Source organism: Coregonus lavaretus (assembly GCF_964263955.1).
Source record: "Coregonus lavaretus genome assembly, contig: HAP1_SCAFFOLD_8994, whole genome shotgun sequence".
NCBI classification, from domain to species: domain Eukaryota; kingdom Metazoa; phylum Chordata; class Actinopteri; order Salmoniformes; family Salmonidae; genus Coregonus; species Coregonus lavaretus.
The window spans coordinates 1-10,000 of record NW_028157348.1 but is presented as its reverse complement, the minus strand read 5'-3'; the positions used below and the strand labels follow the sequence as shown (position 1 = coordinate 10,000).

The 10,000-nt window shown below is 44.8% G+C and overlaps 1 pseudogene across 1 annotated transcript in view; it reads left to right on the top strand.

The window, feature by feature from the left end:
- Nucleotides 1-9,899, top strand: part of LOC311125519 (myelin transcription factor 1-like) — a 16,390-nt pseudogene extending 6,491 nt beyond the window's left edge. Inside the window, exons 5-12 of the transcript in view lie at nt 1-552; nt 1,424-1,571; nt 3,155-3,245; nt 4,288-4,416; nt 6,094-6,311; nt 6,736-6,938; nt 9,330-9,578; nt 9,735-9,899. The exon at nt 1-552 is cut by the window's left edge and continues 662 nt beyond it. The product of the transcript in view is annotated as a myelin transcription factor 1-like (transcript). The remainder of the gene's footprint in view (nt 553-1,423; nt 1,572-3,154; nt 3,246-4,287; nt 4,417-6,093; nt 6,312-6,735; nt 6,939-9,329; nt 9,579-9,734) is intronic.
- The last annotated feature ends 101 nt before the right edge of the window (nt 9,900-10,000 follow it).

Below are 10,000 nucleotides of genomic sequence, written 5' to 3'. Positions count from 1 at the left end.
GAGAGTGCACCCTGTCTTCCTGCCCACAACCATCACCATCACTGCAGCAGCTCAGGGACCAGCCACACGGAGGGAGAGAGAGGACAACAGGGCCAGGACTACAGAGGACTACATCCCCCACAGGACCAGCCACCTGGAGAACTACAACCCCCAAAGGACCAGCCCACTGGAGAACTACAACCCCCACAGAGTCAGCCCCTTACAGCACTACACCTCCCATAAGGCCTCAGCAGCCTCTGACATCATCGAGGTGCGCTCAGAGGATTCGGGGAAGGACTACGATGAAGAAGATGGTGATGAGGAGGAAGAAGATGAGAGTTTGTCTCAGAGGTGGACGGATGAGTCAGAGATGTATGATATGACCCGGGGTAACCTGGGGCTTCTGGAGCAGGCCATCGCCCTGAAGGCAGAACAGGTGAAGGGGCCTCGCGACCTCCTCTTCCGTCACCCCGTCGTCACCCCCGGAGCTCCACCACCGCTACTTCACCATGGACGACCGGCCCAAACACCTGGACACCATGCGCAAGAGCTACTTCAGCAGCAAAGGCAAGGGTGCAAGAGCTACTTCAGCAGCAAAGGCAAGGGTGGGAATTCAATCAATCAATCAAATGTATTTTATAAAGCCCTTTTTACATCAGCAGTTGTCACAAAGTGCTTTACAGATACCCAGCCTAAAACCCCAAACAGCAAACAGTGCAGAGCAATATCCATATGCATATTATGCAGCCTTGTGTGAACACACATACATATTGGAATACATGACCACATATAAACAGACCCACAGATACACATCAGTGAGTCACTCACCACAGAGTTGTGTTTGGCCTTTAAACCACTGAGATGAAGTGGATCCAGTGAATTGGTTTCCATAAAGGGAAATAGTGATTGAGACAGAGAGAGAGCGAGAAAGTGAGAGAGAGAGAGAGAGAGAGAGAGAGAGAGAGAGAGAGAGAGAGAGAGAGCAAGATGCTCCAAAATGAGATTGGTGCAGTCTTTATTAATGTGTTTTTGTTTGGGCCTAGTTGTGTCCTGGCACTGTGCCCATTTGTCATGCCTCTGACGCTAACAGGCCATGCCTAGTGGGGCAACCTGCCCCCGTTTTACCCCCCTGTGGCAATGCTCATGTTCTGCCCAGCACTAATTAGAAGGTGCATGTCTCGTTAGCATTCAATTTGGAGGCCAATACAGCATCGCTTTCCCACCACTTCCTTTCTTTCTCCCTCGCTCTGGTGGGAAGATATATAATAGTGAACACTGTCCTTTTCACTCTTGAATTTGACCAAATGAGTTCCCTGCTCCACACAGACAAAGCATCCACAAGTCTATTTACATGTAATTTGATCATGCGTGTGAGTTTTTGTTTTGTTTTCTCTTTGGCTGACAAGGCAGATGGTTAAGCAGCAGTATGTTGTGTCTCTTCTAGCTGCCTCTACAGAGGGCAGCAGGTCAGAGAAGAGGGAGATCAAATGCCCCACCCCTGGCTGTGACGGGACTGGTCATGTTACTGGACTCTACCCCCCACCACCGCAGCCTGTCTGGCTGTCCACACAAGGACAGGATCCCCCCTGAGAGTCAGTACCTATACCCAATACCCTATACCCTATACCCTATACCTATACCCTATACCCTATACCCAATACCCTATACCCTATACCCTGTACCCAATACCCTATACCTATACCCTGTACCCTGTACCCAATACCCTATACCCAATACCCTATACCCTATACCCAATACCCTACACCCAATACCCTATACCCTGTACCCAATACCCTATACCTATACCCTGTACCCTGTACCCAATACCCTATACCCAATACCCAATACCCTATACCCAATACCCAATACCCTATACCCAATACCCCATACCCTATACCCTATACCCTATACCCTATACCCTATACCCTATACCCTATACCCTATACCCAATACCCTATACCAGGGCTCTCCAACCCTGTTCCTGGAGAGGTACCGTCCCTCCCTACAGGAGGGTAGCTCTCCAGGAACAGGGTTGGAGAGCCTAGCTCTGTACCCTATACCCAATTCCCTATACCCTCTCCAAGTCACACAGGCAGAAAGCCATTCTCTATTCTAACTAGAGAACTAGTTAGTAATAATCCCCTGTCAGTGTGTGTCCTCCTCTCCTCTCCAGTCCTGGCCATGCATGAGAACGTGTTAATAATAATAGTAATAATAGTAATAATAATAATAATAATAATAATAATAATAATAATAATAGTAATTACAATAATAATAATAATAGTAGTAATACTAATACTAATACTAATAATAGTAGTAATAATAATAGTAATACTAATAACAGTAATAATAATAATAGTACTAATAACAATAATGGTAATAATAATAATAATAGTAATAATAATAATGATAATAGTAATAGTTGTACTAATAATAATAATAGTAATACTACTACTAATAATAGTAGTAATAATAATAATAGTAGTAATAATAATAATAATAGTAATAATAATAATAGTAATAATAACAATAGTAATAATAATAATATTAGTAGTAATAATAATAATAGTGATAATAATAATAATAATAGTAATAACAATAATAATAGTAGTAATAATAATAATAGTAGTAGCAATAATAATAATAATAATAGTAATAATACTAATATTAGTACTAATAACAGTAATAATAATAATAGTAATAATAATAGTAATAATAATAGTACTACTACTAATAATAGTAATAATAATAATAGTAATAATAACAATAGTAATAATAATAGTAGTAGTAGTAATAATTATAATAATAGTGATAATAATAATAGTAATAACAATAATAATAGTAGTAATAATAATAATAGTAGTAGCAATAATAATAATAGTAATAATAATAGTAATAATAATAATAGTAATAGTAATAATAATAGTAATAATAATAGTGATCATAATAATAGCGATAACAATAATAATAGTAATAATAATAGTAGCAGTAATAATAATAATAATAATAATAGTAATAATAATAATAATAACAACAGTAATAATAATAGTAGTAATAATAATAATAATAGTAGTAGTAATAATAATATTAGTAATAATAATGATAATAGTAGTAGTAGTAGTAATAATAATAATAATACTAATAGTAATAATAATCTCCTGTGTGTGTCCTCCAGTCCTGGCCATGCATGAGAACGTCCTGAAGTGTCCGACTCCAGGCTGCACTGGACAGGGCCATGTTAACAGCAACCGCAACACCCACCGCAGGTACTCTACAGTGTGTGTGTGTGTGTGTTTATGCATGTGTTTTTTGTGTGTTTGTGTATCTGTGTGTGTGTGTGTGTGTGTGTGTGTGTGTGCGCGTGCATTATCGTGACGACCAAACAGACCCCATATAAAGGACATTTTACTGATATCGATAATTACAATAAGTAGTCTAAACTATAGAAATGTGACGTGACATGAAAACATTTGACATGAAAACATTTGACATGAAATAAGTCTACTAATATGGCCGATTTCTAACGGCAAAATTGAAGTCATAGTTTTAAGAGTAATATAAAAAGTAATTGAATGGCACATTCATGCGTATGTGTATGTGTGTGTGTGTGTGTGTGTGTGTGTGTGTGTGTGTGTGTGTGTGTGTGTGTGTGTGTGTGTGTGTGTGTGTGTGTGTGTGTGTGTGTGTGTGTGTGTGTGTGTGTGTGTGTGTGTGTGTGTATGTATGTATGTATGATGTATGTGTTTGTGTGTATGTACACTACCAGTCAAAAGTTTGGACACACCTACTCATTCAAGAGTGTGCAAAGCTGTCATCAAGACAAAGGGTGGCTATTTGAAGAATCTCAAATATAAAATACATTTGTATTTGTTTAACACTTTTTTGGTTACTACATGATTCCATCTGTGTTATTTCATAGTTGTATTGTCTTCACTATTATTATACAATGTAAAAAATAGTAAAAATAAAGAAAAACCCTTGAGTGAGTAGGTGTGTCCAAACCTTTGACTGGTAGTGTATGTGTGCGTGTGTGTGTGTGTATGTGTGTATGTATGTGTGTATGTATGTGTGTATGGGTGTATGTGTGTAAGTGTGTATGTATGTGTGTGTGTGTGTAAGTGTGTATGTATGTATGTGTGTGTGTGTGTGTGTGTGTGTGTGTGTGTGTGTGTGTGTCATTATATGCTTATCTATGTGAATGCATGTTCTGTATGTCACTCTGGATCAGTTTGATGTAGATGTACTGTACATTGACAACAGCCTGACTCCTTCCCAGTATTCACTCTCGCCTCTTATTGGATGTCCCAGTTTGTCAGGATGCCCCATCGCAGCCACAGAGAAGCTGTCCAAGAGTCACAACCTTGACAAGCAGCATCTCTCCCAGCCAATCAGAGAGCACCTCAAAGAAAGTCCCAACAACAATGACAGAGTCCTGAGGTAAGGACATGCCCTGTGATTGGTCACACCTCTCTCTCTCTCTCTCTCTCTCTCTCTCTCTCTCTCTCTCTCTCTCTCTCTCTCTCTCTCTCTCTCTCTCTCTCTCTCTCACTCTCTCTCTCTCTCTCTCTCTCTCTCTCTCTCTCTCTCTCTCTCTCTCTTCCAATTCAGAAAGTACAAACAGCCTAATTCCAATTCTAACTTGAAGATTGTTGAATTTCAAATTGAATTCAACATAAATTCTCCACTTCATGAGTGAATTCAAAAATTGAAGTGGAATTTCAAATTAAATTGGATTTGACCCCAACCCTGGCTGTGACCTTTGACTGAGCAGCACCAGTAGTGTTGTTGTCGACTGCTCGGGAGGCAGAGCCCTCTATGATGTGTCAATCAGGACATCCCAGTTTTAATGATATAATTATGTTTATGTCATGTCACCTCAACATCCTGTTCTCTCTATTCACCCTCATCACACCCAAAATAATGATAATTACAGTTAACGACTAGACAGAGGTATTATGCTAAGTACATGCGTCCTTCTTGGTATTTTAATTAATAATGCCGCCCGATAAGCTAATTATGCGAGTTATAGGGTATTGTGAGGATAAGGAAAAATAATTGCTTTCCTTGAGGAACCTCGTCTGTGGTCCGACAAAGCGCCAAGGATTAAAACATAATAAAGCTAGCCTTGTTTTTTCTTCATTGTCATTCAAATGAGCTGGCCTATTATGTGTGAAGAAAATACACCCAAGCTGGCTAAATATTCCACATGATATCCCTGTTGTAATGGAATCCACATTGTATAAAGAGAGAGGTTATCCCAGTGCTCAATGGCAGAAAGCACACAGCTCAGTTCACCACTGTCTGTGTGTCTGTGAACACAACAGAAGCCATCTTCTCCCAGACAGCCTGTGTGTCCATGAGTCATGAGAGAGAGCATGTTGTTTGGACCATGGTGCCGTAGCCACTCCAGGGCAGCTCTGATAGGATAGCGTGTTAATGAGCTCCAGGCTTGTGACTGCTGTCTGTGACAAGGGATATGGGATTGAACATGGTAGGAGGGGTGAGGGAGGGGGTACTATACTCTGTGATAAGGAGAGGGAAATCAGTGGGCTACATTATCTCCTCCCAGGACCATCTCGTCTGTCAGTGGATTTAACCCCAACAGGTCTGACAAAAGCCCTGGCACTCCAGGAAACGAGAGGGTTTAAAGCTCATCAATTCCATGCTCTACAATATGCAAATGTGCCCTCTGCTGATAAGAGAGCTTTTAATCCTGCCCATCTCATCCCAAGCAGACTGTTCTTCTCACACACACCCCTCTCGCTCTCTCTCCCACTGTCACTCTCTCTCTCCCTCTCTCTCTCTCTCTCTCTCTCTCTCCCCCACTCTCTCTCTCTCTCGCTCTCTCTCCCACTGTCACTCTCTCTCTCCCCCCGCTCTCTCTCTCTCTCTCTCTCTCTCTCTCTCTCTCTCTCTCTCTCTCTCTCTCTCTCTCTCTCTCTCTCTCTCTCTCTCTCTCTCTCTCTCTCTCTCTCTCTCTCTCTCTCTCTCCCCCACTGTCACTCTTTCTCCCTCTCTCTCTCTCTTCTCTGTCGCTCTCTCTCTCTCTCTCTCTCTCTCTCTCTCTCTCTCTCTCTCTCTCTCTCTCCCTCTCTCGCTCTCTCTCTCCTCCAGGCCCATGTGTTTTGTGAAGCAGCTGGAAGTGCCTCACTATGGGCAGTACAGGCCCAATATGGTGCCTGCCACACCTCGTGCCAACCTGACCAAGGAGCTGGAGAAGTACTCCAAGGTCTCCTTTGATTATGCAAGCTTCGACTGTCAGGTGTTTGGGAAGCGCATGCTTGCTCCAAAGATACCGATCGGTGAAGAAGACTCAACCAAAGCCTTCAAATGTAAGGAAACGTGATGTTGTCCTGTAGCCCTATATCTTTAGCCTACAGATACACACACCACACACACACACACACACACACACACGCACGCACGCACACACAGACACACAGACACACACACACACACACTCACACACACACACACACACACACACACACACACACACACACACACACACACACACACACACACACACACACACACACACACACACACACACACACACACACTCACACACACACACACACACACACACACACACACACACACACACACACACACACACACACACACAGAGAGAGTAGAGAGTACAGAGAGTACATAGTACAGTGTACAGAGTACAGACAGACAGAAAGTCAGACATACAGACGCACAACAGGACAAGATCATATAGCTAATATCTCTGTTTCTCTGCTCCCTCAGCTAAACTCTCGTCCCCCAAGTCTTCTTCTCCCAGCCTCAGCCTGCATGGAGGCAGTGGAAAGACTGCCTCTTCTTCTGCCTACGACTACTCCCATGAAGCCCAGGCCGCCCACATGGCTGCCACCGCCATCCTAAACCTGTCCACACGCTGCTGGGAGAGGCCTGAGAACCTGAGCACCAAGCACCAGGACCTGGCCAGCAAGGTAGACCAGCCCTCCCTATCTTTAGTCCTGTTTATACCTGCTGCTAACATGTTTCCTTTGTCCTGATAGTGTCCACTTCCTGATTCCGTCCACATTTTTAGACAGGGGTAGATGATCAAAAGCCACATTGTGAATGTGGACAAGATCAGGACCAAAGATGCGCCAGGTATAAACAAGGCTTCTGTAGCAAGTTAGCAACACCTCTCTGACATGTATTTATTAACAAGAACACGTGCATGGCTAGGTAGGATTACTGTCTCTGTACTGTGGCTACACCTCCCCATGTCTGTAATGAGACATACTGTACGGTACCTGGCCAGCAGAGTAGGCCTCGTATCACTATAGCAACCTCACCTCTATAACAACCTATACTAGGCCAGCAAGGCACTGTACTGAAGGCCTCCCATTATCTTTATAACCCTGTTTATAGACCAATCAACATAGACCCTGCTCCCCATCAAAATAAATGTTCCCTTTACTTTTAGAGATGTGAGGAGCAACAGTTATATGAGGCAGGAAAGTGTTGAAGTGTAGCAACAAGTTACCCCTAGACTCCTAGAGCTCACCTATTGCCAAGTCACCCCCTTGACTTCTAGAGCTCACCCACTGCCAAGTTACCCCTAAACTCCTAGAGCTCACCTACTGCCAAGTTACCCCTAGACTCCTAGAGCTCACCCACTGCCAAGTTACCCCTAGACTCCTAGAGCTCACCTACTGCCAAGTTACCCCCTAGACTCCTAGAGCTCACCTACTGCCAAGTTACCCCTAGACTCCTAGAGCTCACCTACTGCCAAGTTACCCCTAGACTCCTAGAGCTCACCTACTGCCAAGTTACCCCCTAGACTCTAGAGCTCACCCACTGCCAAGTTACCCCCTAGACTCCTAGAGCTCACCTACTGCCAAGTTACCCCTAGACTCCTAGAGCTCACCAACTGTGAAGTTACCCCTAGACTCCTAGAGCTCACCAACTGTGAAGTTACCCCTAAACTCCTAGAGCTCACCTACTGCCAAGTTACCCCCTAGACTCCTAGAGCTCACCTACTGCCAAGTTACCCCTAGACTCCTAGGGCTCACCTACTGCCAAGTTACCCCCTAGACTCCTAGAGCCTACCTACTGCCAAGTTACCCCTAGACTCCTAGGGCTCACCTACTGCCAAGTTACCCCCTAGACTCCTAGAGCTCACCTACTGCCAAGTTACCCCCTAGACTCCTAGAGCTCACCTACTGCCAAGTTACCCCTAGACTCCTAGAGCTCACCTACTGCCAAGTTACCCCTAGACTCCTAGAGCTCACCCACTGCCAAGTTACCCCCTAGACTCCTAGAGCTCACCTACTGCCAAGTTACCCCCTAGACTCCTAGAGCTCACCTACTGCCAAGTTACCCCTAAACTCCTAGAGCTCACCCACTGCCAAGTTACCCTCTAGACTCCTAGAGCTCACCTACTGCCAAGTTACCCCTAGACTCCTAGAGCTCACCCACTGCCAAGTTACCCCCTAGACTCCTAGAGCTCACCTACTGCCAAGTTACCCCCTAGACTCCTAGAGCTCACCTACTGCCAAGTTACCCCTAAACTCCTAGAGCTCACCTACTGCCAAGTTACCCCTAAACTCCTAGAGCTCACCTACTGCCAAGTTACCCCTAAACTCCTAGAGCTCACCCACTGAATGTATCATCAGGTAGTGTTTGTTAACAGGAAGAGGATGGTGTTGAGGTGTGGTTCCTTTGTTTATATCCATCTATCCTTTTCATTTGGCTGGCTGCCAGTTCCCTGGATTACCCTCCACCAGGTAGTCTTTTTTCATTATCTACTGGCCGGAGCTCTCTGTTCCTCCCTCCCTCCAACCTCCCCCCCCCGTCTATCTGTACACAGGAGGTGTAATTGGAGCAGCACTCTCCCCCATATTGTGATTTTTTAAAAGCTTTTTGCCTTGGCGGGGAGAGTGACTGCTTCATCATTTTTAGATTCCCTGACATGGTGTTGGGTGATAGAAAGGGAAGATTAATAGCCGTAGCAGCTCAGTGGCAGTGCTAATCAGCCAGGGACCGTTCTGGGACCAGGGCCCGTTTTTTCTCGCTCCCCACAGCCACCGTGCCGCGGCGTGCACCTCTTTGATTTCTCTGGCTCCGCTACAGGTAATATGAATAACATTGAACACTAAAGAGAGAGAGCCTGTTTCCCCGATCTCCCCTTATAAATCTGACAACACAAATGGAGCCTGACCAGCGCTGTTGGCAATGTGTGTCCATTCACATGTGTTTAACAGAGACAGGTGGGGCATTAAGATAACAGGCGCTGGGGATAGACTTGTCGTGATACATTGTGGTGTGTATCACGTGTGACAATGTAATGTTATTGCGATTGTCAGCATTACCATAATTGCCCTCTGCAGAGCATGGACATCGAGGTGGACGAGAATGGGACTCTTGACCTGAGCATGAAGAAGCCCGTCAAAAGAGAGGGCACCAGCCCTGGGGTGCGTTCCCCGGACCCCTCCTGCTCCTCCTCTTCCTCCCTGCACCACGGAGGCAGCAGTGGCATGACCTCGCCCCACACGGGCCACGCCTACAAACAGGAACACTGGGAGGAGCCTCTGGACTACACCAAACCCAACCGCCAGCGAGAAGAGGATACAGAGGAGGTCTGTCCTCTGCTGTGTTCTCCTCCTTCCACCTTTTCCTCTTTCTGATCATGGAGGCTCGTTGCCATGTGTCCACTCATGCGTAACCAACAATTAAAAATGTACTAGAGGATCGGATGTGTTCTCTACTCTTCTTGATTCCATTTGATTCCACAGATGGAGCACCACACAGCGCGGTCATTTGCCTCATCCGACCATGAGGACATGGACCTGATGCAGGACTACCCCGAGGAGAGGAATTACCCCGGAGAGGTCACCACCCCAAACTTCAAGGTCCAGTTCCAACAACCCAAGGATTGCAAGAAAGATGTGCTCCTGTAAGTCAATGGTCTGTCTATTCTCCCTGGAGGAACGGCTGCACAAAGAATCCTTTAACGTCCACATTTTTACATTTGAGTCCATTTAGCAGACGCTGTTATCCA